Genomic DNA, 13,178 nt, shown 5'->3' with positions numbered 1-13,178 from the left:
ACCATTTGCAGCCACGTAACTACTGCATCGAGCTCTACAAATCTATCAGAACAATTTTATAAGTAAGCCTCATTCTCACTCCAGTTGCTCTACCCCTTTGATTTTAAAAATTTTGAGCATACATGTTGAGAATTTGTTGGCTTTGATACTATAGGTTCGATTTAGCTTGCGGGGCTTGCTGGTCTTGATTCGTTTGGTCCGTGGGTACAGTAAGAATCATTAAACATAGGGAATTCATTGATTTAGTATGTGGGTATTGAATTTTGTATATGTGTATGTTATGAAATGTGTTAGGTGTGTATGTATATGTGATATGAAGCTATTGCATGTGTTGGAAGCTTGAGTGAAAGCTTGGTTAGTGCTAGAGCTGAATTCTTGGTACTGAGGACTTGCTTTTAGGCTAAGTGGGTTGCCATAGGGTATACATGGAAATCGGCCAAGGTATGGTTTAGGTTTCATGTATTTAATATATAATGTTCTGTGAAAACCTAGGCTAGATGACCATATGATAGGTTGGAATGCATGAAAATGTTCAATGCTTAGCACCCTTGATGATGATTATGATGTGAATTGAATATGTATTGGATGATTGTTGTTTATGATGGTAATAGTATGTTAATTGATGAGTTGGTGATGAATGATAGAATGATATGATTATATATATTGAGTAAGCGGATGATAATGTTGTTGATGTAAAATGAGGAATTTAGATTGAAATTGTGTAATAACGAAGTATGATTGAAAGTGGTGTGATGTGAAGAATTTAGTGTTGTGTTGGTGTGCTTTGATATATTGTTGAGCTGAATGTAGGTATAGAAGTTTGGATTTGAGTTTGGTTTTAATGAAAATTGAGGTTTGAAAGTTTTTGTGTAAAACTGATTTTTGGCCGAACTTTGGCGAGCCATAAATCGGCTTTCGGACTCCCAAATTGTTTCAAACTAGTTTTAAATGAAAATTAGGTCCGTGAAGTTTACACCGTTTGAAAAAACGGATAAAAAACGTTTTAAAACAAAAAATTTATGCGCATCAGAAGTTTGGAGGGCAAAACTGAAAATTTTGCAACTTAAACATTTTTCTAGCTCTGCATAACTCGCGTACGTGACCACCACACGCGATGCATCCATTCCATTCGGGTTGGGCATTTTGCGTACGCGAGGTGGTGCATGCGTACGCGACCACTTGCACGCGACGCGACCAACCCATTCGGGGTGGGTATCTTGCGTACGCGAGCAAGGGGGACGCGTACGCGAGCAAGGTGCTTGCGTACGCGACGCCCCTATTTTCAGCAAATGAGTTTTTGTGTTTTAAATCTTAATTTTGAATCTCTAAACCTCTATTTTTATTCTTTTAACCCTAGATTATGGTAGTAAGCCTAGTAATAAGGTGAAGCTAGGAAATGGAGGTAACTTGGGGGTGAAGCAAAGTTGAAAAAGTGATTAATTATATATGAAAATGGGTATATTTGGAGTGTATATGGTACCATGGCTTAAATGATATGATTATGCAATAATTACAAATGATTATGAATATTATTTGGCTTATGCACTCAATTATCTGAGACACGAGTTTTTCTAGGTAAAGTACCGTGGCTTGCCACCACGTGTTCTAGGTTGAGACTCGATATTTTGTTGACCTTACGTCGTAAGAGGTGACCGGGCACTTATAAATTCTTGGAAAGGTTGACCCCCATTGAGAAAAGTTTTATATATGTATGAATTATGAATAAAAAAAGAAAAAGTTATGCATAGACTCATGGGATGCGCAACGGGGGACAGTCCAGGGTTTAGAAGCCAGACTTGTCGGGTTGGCTTGACAACCGACAAATGAGACTCATCAGCCATAGGATAGGCATACATCATGTGCATTTTGTTTGCTTTGCTTGTTGTGCATTAATTGAGAATGCCTAAGTGAATTATTATGTTAATTGTTATATTTGCTAATTGCAGTATTTGTATACTAGTTGTGTTTGCCCTTGCTTGCTTGTTTGTCTGTGTAGTATCACTAGTGTTGGAGGATTAGAGGAAAGGCGGGGAAGTTAGGGAGCTTAATCTAGTTTAAGGTTTGGTTAGGCTGAAATCTTAGAAGACCACCCGTTAAAGTTTCTGTTTTAGTACCTTAAGCTTTATAATATAAGTGTCGGCATTCTAGGATTGCCTCTGGCATTTCCATGACTTTATATCTTATCTGCGTGACACCTTTACCATGCTGAGAACTTTCGATTCTCATCCCATACTATGCTGTTATTTTTCAGATGCAGGTCGAGTTAGGAGCTTGTTATTTTGTATTCTTGACCCTCTATTCCTACTCTCTATTTAATTATGCTTATAAACTTTAGTTTTCTTCTCACGCAAGTAATCTTACTTCGTGAGCATTGCACTTTTCATTTTGCAATTTTGCTTTATCCGTTTTTCAAGGCTCCTCGTATACTATGTCCTTTTTAATATTATTATGTATATATTTTATTTTAAAGGTCGTAATACCACACCACCTCTGTTTTACGGCTTAAGAGTAAAGCTCTGTGTGGTAGGGTGTTACATAATATACCCATGATAATTAATAATTGAAATAGTATCTTAAACCAGATGTAAAATATCAAAAATTTAAATCAAAGATACATAATGACTTGAAATTGAAATATCTGAAACAAATCTAATTAACTATATTACATTCTCCGCAAATTTTCTTAAAGAAATACATATCACAGAACTATATTTACATTAATTCTATTCACATTCATCATCTTCTTCCTCTAGTTCACCATCCTCCTCTATCGAGGTAGTTTTCTGATTATCATCGAACTTGTCTTTCTCTTCTTCGTCGCCATCGACTCCGTCTTCTTTTTGAAGATCGTGTTCCTTTGGTGGAAGTGTGTTGGCATCTATTTCCAAGGTCAATGATATCATCATCCATAACAATAGACCAAGGGTGATCAGCTCACCGATATCAATCACCATTTTCGTAGGAGTTAGGTCATCAATCTGGTAAGGTTCTTGACTCTCTGTCTTATCATCAGACTCGATGCGACCTCTTGGCTTAGTCTTAACCACAACCACCCAACTAGACTTGTATGAACTCAGATAAGGCAAATAGTATACCTGTCGTGCATTTTATGGTAAAATAAAAGAACCATAGTGCCTATATTTCCTGGTTATGATAACTTCAGTGATATCGTAGTCTTTGTGCTTTCGTGTTCCGTGTCGCAAACTCGGATCATACCATTCACATTAAAATACGCACACCTTGTACGTAATGTGACAAAAATACTCTAATTCAATTATATTGTGTAATACACCAAACTAATCAGAGTGACCCCTGCCTGAATCCCACAAATCCAAACTTCGGTGTTGTCTATTTTCTTTCCTATTGATCACTGTAAGGCATGGAACCAATATCCATTAACAGTGTCCATTGGGTAGCTAGTGCCCTTATTCATTAGGCCCCAACTAAGTAAAACTAGTTTCGAATCTGTTGTGTCAGTTAGCTGCACACTGACGTATTCTAACCAACATGAAAAAATTTTAATGAGTTATCAGGATTTGTCTCTTGGAATAACTTATATGATTCATCATAGATAAAGAAGTTTTAATTATATTAAGAAGTTAGTATCTTACTAGTTGTAGTATTTACCAAGACTTAAAAAACTCGCATGAAGTAGGGTGAAATTTGGCACAGTTAAGCAACACATGCAAATGTGCAGCATCAATTTCTTTCTGCTCTAACCAGCAGTCACTGCTCACATCCATTGCGGCTCCTTCCAGCAAAAATATTGGGTATGTTGTTCTGATTGATGAGAATTCTCTCCTCTCATTGATCCTTGCAATCCTTGTTCTTTGTGACTCAATATGAGACTGAAAATAGAATGAACTAATCATCATCTCAAATGGGGACATCCACCTAAATTAGACCGGCCCACTTAGTATTCCTTCTTACCTAGGATGCATGGACACGAACACGAACACAGGACATGCACGACACAGACATAAGACACGCAGATACGTGAATTTAAAATTCTTATAAGACACGAGGACACGGCATATATATAAAATATAAAGTACCTTTTAGATATATTGTAATGATATTTTAGTATTTTATTGATATTAAAATATAAATTAATTTTTTAATTATTTTTAATATTTTTTAATTATATAAATTATTTAAAATATATTTTATTTTAATAATTAATAATATATACTATTTCCAAACTCATTTCAAGAATACATGTTAAAAATAAAACTGGACATGCTAATACGTGATGGTATTTAGGCGTGTTCGGAGAAGAATTTTTTTTTATCAAGGCACAGTTGGACATAGAAGACACGCAAGTCGAACAAGTGTCGATGTGTGTCATGTTTGAAATGTGTCCGACACAAGAAAATGACAAATCAAGGAAGTGTCCGTGCTTCATAGCTTCGTATGGTAGGTGGAATACTAAGTGTTCCATAACGTCATAAAAAGATGGAGGAAATATACTTTCTAGCTTACAAATTATGATGGAAATGTTCTTACCCATGACTGTAAGGTCATTAATGCTTAGTTTCGTAGCACATAACTTCCTAAAGAACTCACTTATTTCTGTGAAGGGTTCCCAGATGTTGGTTGGAAGTTCTCTAAACGCGACAAGAAGCAAAGACTCCATGAAGACATGACAATCATGACTCTTTAACCCAACAAGCCAACCCTGTGACACATTTGCACACCTGCCCAAGTTAAAGGTATAACCATCAGAAAACCTTAACCCTTTAATCCACTTACAAATATTTTGTCTCTGCTCTTTCATTAGAGAGAACACCGCCTTTGGTTTAACGTATCATCCGTTATCAAGTCTCTTTAAGTTCAAATATGCTCACCTGCAAATGCCCACTAATTCTAACCTAACCTTATCGTTGTCATTTATTCGCTCATTGCCTATTACTGTATGCATGATATTGTCAAACACATTTTTTTCAATGTGCATCACATCAAGACAATGTCAAACTAAGTTGTCTGTCCAACTGAGATAAGATGTGGTACCAGCAGTAATTGGTAGGTCGGCAGGTGGAGCCACCTGCAAGGACATTCCGATGCCAAAGTAAGCATCTGTACGATAACGCAGTTCATTAGAGTAATAGTGACGTATCTGAGGAGAGAAAAATGTCCCTTTCCTTTATCCCCATTCATCAGGGTGGGCCCTCTTGCTCGTGCACAGCACTAGAAGCTTCCACCAGTGTCCAAATCTCCTTCAAGGAGATCGTGTCACGTGATGGACGTTTTATCGTACGACCGGGTCACAAGTCCGTGGGATGGGCTTCAGGTTCTCATCGGTTGTCCCTGGCTGTTACCTTTTGGATATGAAACTAGCTTTGTTAGCTTTCAGGGGGGTTCCATAGGTTCCCTTTGGTGGTTTAGGCTAGAATGATTTAGTGTAAAATGATTTTGGTTTAATTGTATAATAACTTAGTTTTGGATTAGAACCTTCTCCTGACCTCACAATTTAAGTGGTGCCCCCACTGTAGGTATGGCGCAGTGACCCTCTATGAATCGTTACGCTTGGTGTACCTGATAAACCCCATTTTTAGGGTTTATCTTGTGCTTAATTTAGGAGATTTTATGACCTTTTACCCACATTTATTCAATGAAATAGCATGATTTTATGATTGTCTCCTAATTTGTGCTTAAGTGTGAAAACATGCTTTTTAGGCCTTAATTAGCTAAATTTGATTCATCTTTGATTCCATTAGATGCCTTGATATGTTTGTTAGTGAATCCGGGATGGAAAGGCTAGGAATGGATCAAAGGGATGAAGAGAAAAAGCATGCAAGTGGAGAACTCATGAAGAAACAAGGATTTGGGATGCTGAGATCGACGCCCACGCGCAGCAGACGCGCACACGTGGAAAGTGATGTTGTAAGGCGACGCGTACGCGTACATGACGCGTACGCATGGATAGCAATTTGTCAGGCGACGTGTACGCGTGACCCACGCGCACGCGTCGGTGCTCGCACGTGACCCACTTAAAGTGAATCCACTGGGGACAATTTATGGGCTTCCCAGGCCCAAATCCAGCTCATCTCTGATGCTATTTAACCCAAGAATTGAAGGGGAATCAACATATGACATCACATTAGTTTAGTTTAGTTTAGTTTTGGAGGGAAAGTTAGTTTCTAGAGAGAGAAGCTATATCTTCTCTCTAGAATTAGGATTAGGTTAGATTAGGATTTCTTAGATCTAGGTTAATTTCATACTTTGATTTACTTTTCCTTTATCAATTCTTATTCCTCTACATTTCCTCTATCTAGTTTTGTACTTTAATTCTTGTAATTCTCTACTTTTATGTTGATGCACTTTTGTTCTTCCATTTTCCTTTAATGCAATTTCATGTTTCATGTTCCTTTATTGCTTAATTGAATTGTTGTTGTTAATTTCCTTGCAATTGAGTAGTGTAGATTTACTTTTCTTGCAATTTTACTATGATTTCCTTTTATGCCTTCCAAGTGCTTGACAAAATGCTTGGTTGGATTTTAGAATAGATTTTTCTCCTCTTGGCTTGGGAAGGTAACTTAGGAATTCTTGAGTCAGTACTGTCCAAGTGATTGATAATTGGTAGCCATTGACTCTAGCTTTCATTAATTCAATTAGTGAGTGGCTAAGACTTATGGACTTGGATTGATATAGCTCATTTGACTTTCCTTTACTTGTTAGAGGATGACTTAATGGGATTGATCCTTGCAATTATCATGTTGTGGTTAGTGATAAGGATAGAGATCCTTGATCACCAAACCTTGCCAAGACCTCTTTTTGTCATTTGATTTCCTTTGCAATTTACTTTTCTTGTTTCTTATCTAAAACCCCAAAATATACCTCATAGCCAATAACAAGAACACTTTATTGCAATTCCTAGGGAGAACGACCCGAGATTTGAATACTTCGTTTATTTTATAGGGGTTTGTTTTAGTGATGATGGGTTGGAAACGTAGATTCCAACACAAAACTCACTAGCAAGTGTACCGGGTCGCATAAATTAGTAATAACTCACTTAGAGTGAGGTCAATTCCACAGGGATTGATAGATCAAGCAACTTTAGTGGGTGATTAGTTTAGTCAAGCTAACATTGAGTGAATTGTGTTAATTGATGCAGCAGAAAGTAAATGACAAGAGAATTTTAAAGTGCAGAAAGTAAATTAGACAGAAACTTAAAGAGCAAGAAATGTAAATTGCAGAAACTTAAATGACAAGAAATGTAAATTGCAGTGAATGTAAAGGGGAGTGGGAGATGGAAATTAAAGAAAGCAATAGATCAAGCAACTGGAAATTTAAATTGCAGGAAGAATAAAAGGATTTTGGGAGCTGGGATTCAAGAAATCAAACAAGAAAGTGTAAATAGCAATCAAACAGAGAAGTAAAAGATGCAATAACTTGCAATAGATCTAAACAGAAAAGGAAAATTGCTTGAAAAATTCAAAACAGCAAGAAAACTCAACTCAATTGTGAAATCCAAAAAGACAAGTGGAGATCTCAGGGGATCAATGAGACTAGAAAATAAGTCTAGATCTCAATTCCTTCCTTGATCCAGCAGAAAACAATTTGCAGAAGAAAGAAAGATGGAAGCAGTAAATGAAATTTCAGATTCAATTCTCAATTCACTAAGATTATGCAGAAGAAGAACAAAGAGAAGTTTCAGATCAAGAATGAAATAGAATTCCTTCAATCTCAATCCAAAATTCAAATTCAAAAAGGAAAACTAAAAGAGAGAGCTCTCTACTCCTAATGCTCCCTAGTGGAGCCAGCCTTTTTTCAAAAATGAAAATGATGCCTTATATAGGCTTTACAAAAATAAAAATAAAATTGAAATTAAAAACAAATTACAATTAAATGAAATTCCTATTCTAACTTGTTCTTATGCCTTTGAGTGATGATGTGGGCTTTGCTTGCTTTGGATTTGAAGAGAGAGATGGGTCCGGTTGGCCTTGGTTCAATTGGTTTAGAGCATGGGTCAAGGTTGCTTAGTTCAAGTTGGTTTGAGGTGTGGGACACCTCCCAGGGCACGGCTCGGTTGACAAGGAGAGCGCAGCATTGCCTTGTTTGCCTTGCCAAATTGGTTGTGTGCCAAGCCTTGTGTAAGGGAGAGTAGCGCTCGGTTAAGTGAAGGAGCGCAGCATCCCTTTGTTTTTGGTGGAGCTCCCATGTTCGAGTCTTGGTGGTTGCACTCTTGCCCAATTTCCTTGCATTTTCTTTGGGAGAGAGCACAACAATGCTCTCTAAGTGAGCGATGTGCTCACTAAGTGAGTGCTATTAGAAGCGCCCCTTTGCTTTAGAGTGAGGCTCCCTCTTCGAATCTTGGTGAAGCCACTTTGGTCTATTTTTGCTTTTTTTTGTCCTTAAAGATGCCTTTCACTTGTACCTCAATTTCATGCCAAATATGGATTTCTATATATCGTTGAAAAGTTCTGAATGTCAGCTTTCCAACACAACTGGAAGCACATCAATTGGACGTCTGTAGCTCAAGTTATGGCCCTTTGAAGGAGGCATGGTCATGCTGTGAACGCCCAAGTTTAACTTAGCGAAAAATCTTGCTTCCAAGCTGAATTTTTTTCACGATAAAGCTAGGTTAACTTAGTTAACCGAGCTTTGTGAGTGCTGATTGTCAAGCTTCCTTGATTTGGTCATGGGCCACTTTTAAAAGCATGGCCTAAGGCTCCAAAGTGTGCTCCAACTTCAAAGTGTGCCCCAAAACTCTTTTTTTCTCCTTTTTAGCTTATTTTGTGCTTCTTTGCTTCTTTTTCTTCTTATTTCCTACAAAGTTTATCAAATCAAAAGATCAAAGAAATATACCATTTAAGCACCAAAGCATTTAATATTTAAGCACAAATCATCAATTTCTTGTATGAAAGAGCATAGAAAAACATGACATGATGACATGTCATCAAGTGACAACCAAATTTTTGTATGAAAGAATTATTGTTGGTTTAGAAACTATACTTGCAACGAGAATTCATTTGTGAAATTCTAAACCACACAAAAATCTCTTCATCAGTACCACCGATGTCATGAGCACATCCTCCAGGGTAACTGCGGAGGAGTTACAAGAGCTCCGTGACTCAGGAGCGCTGTGCGGAGGTGGCCCCGAGGAGGCAAATTACGAACTCTTGGTGTCGAGCCCCCGGAAATACGTCTGCCAACTTAACCTTGACGCTCCTCGCGTCCCTTACTAGATGTGGGTGTACAAACTCATGTTCGCCATCCTGGGTGTTCGGTTTCCTTTTTCTCCCTTTATCTTGGCTCTCTTAAATCAGTGTGACGTTGCTTCCTCGCAACTTCATCCGAACAGATGGGTTGTCATCCGGTGCTTTGAAATGGTTTGCAAGTACTTGGAGCTCCCGGCCACCGTTGAAGTCTTCCTATTCTTCTTCCTAATCACGAACCCTTCTCGAGAGGGCAACCATAAAAAGGGGTAGTTCTTTTTCTGGGCTGTGCAGAACTGGAAAATCTTCAACCTCTTTAAAGATTCTTTTCATGGCTTTAAAGAGGTTTTTTTCAAAGTACGGCCAGCTCGAGGTCACCATCCCTTCTGGCTTACCCTTGAAGGGGAGATGCATATTCCAATTTTTTGGAGCTTTGGTGTCGGCTCCAACTACCTGATAAATGACCTATGATGGTTTGGGTCGACAGTACCAGTAGATTGTCGATGTCTTGTTGGAAATATTTGGTTCCAATCCCCTTAATCCTCATCCCCTTATGGGTGACCGAAAAGCCGGTCGGGATTGCGTAGGTAAATTCATTCTTCTTTCTGTTATTCTCCCGATGTCCTGATTTGTATACTGCTATTTTATTGGTGACTTAATTCTTAACTTAGTTTTCTTTTTTTTTTTTTGTAGTTAGGATGGCTGTCGGGATCACTTTGCTCAGTCGCCTTATAACTCACTTATTTCCTGGGGATGTGGCCACTTTGGTTTCCCAACTCCTCAAGCTGAGATCCCTCAAGCCGACAAGCCGGAGGTTTAATCTTAGCCTCCGCCTGGGCCACCTTGCAAACCCCGTTAAATTAGTAGATAATTAGTCAATAAATTAGTTTTTAATAAGGAAGATTAAAAACAAGAATATTATATCAAATTAGGGTAGAGCTCATCGAAACAAGAATTTTGACACTAATTTCGAAGAAAACGGTCTAAAAATAGACCGAACGGGCCGAACCGGTTGAACCAGACTCGAACCGGCCTGTCGGTCCAACCGGACCAACACATTAAAAGAGCCCGAAAGCCCCTTTCTTCTTCATTTCACCTGTAGTACATGAAATGCTTCCAGGGAGAAGAGAAACGAGAAATATCCCATAACCCTTACGTTAATTTCCAACTCCCGTAACTTCTCCGTTCGAACTCCGATCGCCGCACCGTTTGCGGCCACGCATTCACCGCGTCAAGCTCTATGTTTCTACCGAAACAATTTCATAGGTAACTCGTTATTTTACACTCAGCCTTCATTTCCCCCAATTTTTGAATTTTTAACGGGAAGGTTGAATTTCTTTGATTTCTGATGTTTTAGGATCCAATTAGTTTGAGAAAAAACATTCACACTTGCTTATGTGAAGCTTGGGTAAGGTGAGAATATGATAATTCTATTTTAATTTCATTGGAATTGAGCTTTGAGTATTAAATTGGATATATATGTGTTATAAATGTGTATTGGGTTGTGAATAAATAATTGGAGCTCGAAATTGTGAATACTGGAACTTGGAGGAATTAGCGGATTAGTTGAGATTTTGAGGGCTGTATTCTTTTAGGAAAATTGGAAATAATACTTGGAAATCGGCTAAGGTATGGTTTAGGTTTCTTGCATTTAATATATAATGTTCTGTGAAAAATTAGGCTAGATGACCATAGGATAAGTTGGAATGCCGGTGTATGTTTAATGTTTAGTAATTTGTCGATGAATATATTTGGTTGAAGTTTATTAGATAATTAGTTATTAATTTTGGATGGTGAATGTTGTTATGTTAATTTGGAGAGAATTATGGTTGAATGTTATTGTTGATAAACATGGTTGGTTTGGTGCTTGTTAATTTTCGAATTTTTAATGGGAAGGTTGAATTTCTTTGATTTCTGATGTTTTGGGATCCAATTAGCTTGAGGAAAACATTCACACTTGCTTATGTGAAGCTTGGGTAAGGTGAGGATATGATAATTCTATTTTAATTTCATTGGATTTGAGCTTTGAGTATTAAATTGGATATATATGTGTTATAAATGTGTATTAGGTTGTGAATAAATAATTGGAGCTCGAAATTGTAAATACTGGAACTTGGAGGAAGCGGATTAGTTGAGGTTTTGAGGGCTGTGTTCTTTTAGGAAAATTGTCTTGGAATAATACTTGGGAATCGGCTAAGGTATGGTTTAGGTTTCTTGCATTTAATATATAATGTTCTGTGAAAACTTAGGCTAGATGACCATAGGATAAGTTGGAATGCAGGTATATGTTTAATGTTTAGTAATTTGTCGATGAATATATTTGGTTGAAGTTTATTAGATAATTAGTTATTAATTTTGGATGGTGAATGTTGTTATGTTAATTTGGAGAGAATTATGGTTGAATGTTATTGTTGATGAACATGGTTGGTTTGGTGCTTGTTGATTAACTAATGATTTGGTGAATTATTGATTTGAGGTATAACTATTGTGGAGGTTGTTGTGATAATGAGGTATTTTGTGTTAGAAGCCTAGGATTAGTGAACTATGATCCTTAGCTGAATTTTGGTTGTTGGATTTGAATATTGTATGAGTATAATTGTTGATCTGAGGTAGATTTATTATGGTGACTGTTATGATGATGAGGAAGGGTATGTTGAATTGAAAAGAATGTAGGTTTGGACCCGAAAAGGGTGGCAAAGTCCGAGTTTTAGAGCAAATGCTGCCGAAATTTTATAAAAATTAGAGATTTTGTTTAGATGATTATTTGAAAAGATTTAGATTCAAAGGTTATAGGGTTTGATTTTGAGTTATTAAGAAAATGAGTATGTTTTAAGTTTGATTTATTTAGAAAGGAATGAATTATGTTTTGAATTGGAACTATTGATGGACGCAATGGGAGGTGTGATAATGAAGGATAAGGATTGAATATGATTGATGTATGATGATGAATGAGATGCGATTGAGAATGATGTGGATGTTGGTGAATTATAATTGAATTATTTACATGGCTTATGAATTTGAATGATCTGAGATACGAGATTTTCTAGATTAAGTGCCGTGGCTTGCCACCACGTGTACCAGGTTGAAAACTCGATACTCTGTTGACCCTACGACGTAAGTGTGACCGGACACTATATAAATCCCCGGAAATGTTACCCCCATTGAGCAATATTGATTATTTGAGAAAAAGATATGCATAGACTCTTGGGGATGCATGTCGGGGGACAGTCTAAGGACAATTCAGACTTGTCGGGTTGGCTGGATAACCAACAGATGAGCCTCATCAGCCATAGGACAGGCATGCATCATATGCATAATACTTGAATTACTTGCTTGTGCTTTAATTAGGTGTGCCTATGTGTACTTGCCATGTTAAATGTGTATTTGTTATCTGCAGTAACTGTAACCTTCTTGTGCTTGCCTTTATCTGTTTATTTGTCTGTGAAAATGCATGATGGAGTTGGAGGTATGGAGGAATGGCAGTATGGGACTTAGATTTTAAGGTTAAGTTAAGTTAGGATTAAATATTCTTAGAAAATCACCTTTTATGGCTCCTGTTTAATACTTTAAGCTCTATAATCTGAGTGTCGACATTCTAGGATTGCCTCTGGCATTCCCAGGACCTTATATATTATGTGTGTGACACCTTTACCATACTGAGAACCTCTGGTTCTCATTTCATACGATGTTGTTGTTTTTCAGATGCAGGTCGAGAGGCGTCTCGTTAGGCGTCTGGACTCTTGAAGCGAAGTGGTTACTGGGTAGTTTTGCTGTATAGTGATGTATATATATGTACTTAGTTTTCTCTCCGCATAACTTATTCTCTTGATCCTCTTAGAGGTTTATGGAGAGGCAAGATTTTGTTTATGTATATTTGGGTTTTGGTTGTGTATATATATGTGTGTGTGTGTGTGTGTGTGTGTGTGTGTGTGTGTGTGTGTGTGTGTGTGTGTGTAAATATTCTCCGGCCAGTCTTGACTTCGCAGGCTGAGTTAGGAGCTTGTTATTTTGTATCTTTGG

Source organism: Arachis ipaensis, chromosome B1, assembly GCF_059453495.1.
Source record: "Arachis ipaensis isolate K30076 ecotype BB chromosome B1, ASM5945349v1, whole genome shotgun sequence".
NCBI lineage: Eukaryota > Viridiplantae > Streptophyta > Magnoliopsida > Fabales > Fabaceae > Arachis > Arachis ipaensis.
This window is presented reverse-complemented; position numbering follows the sequence as displayed.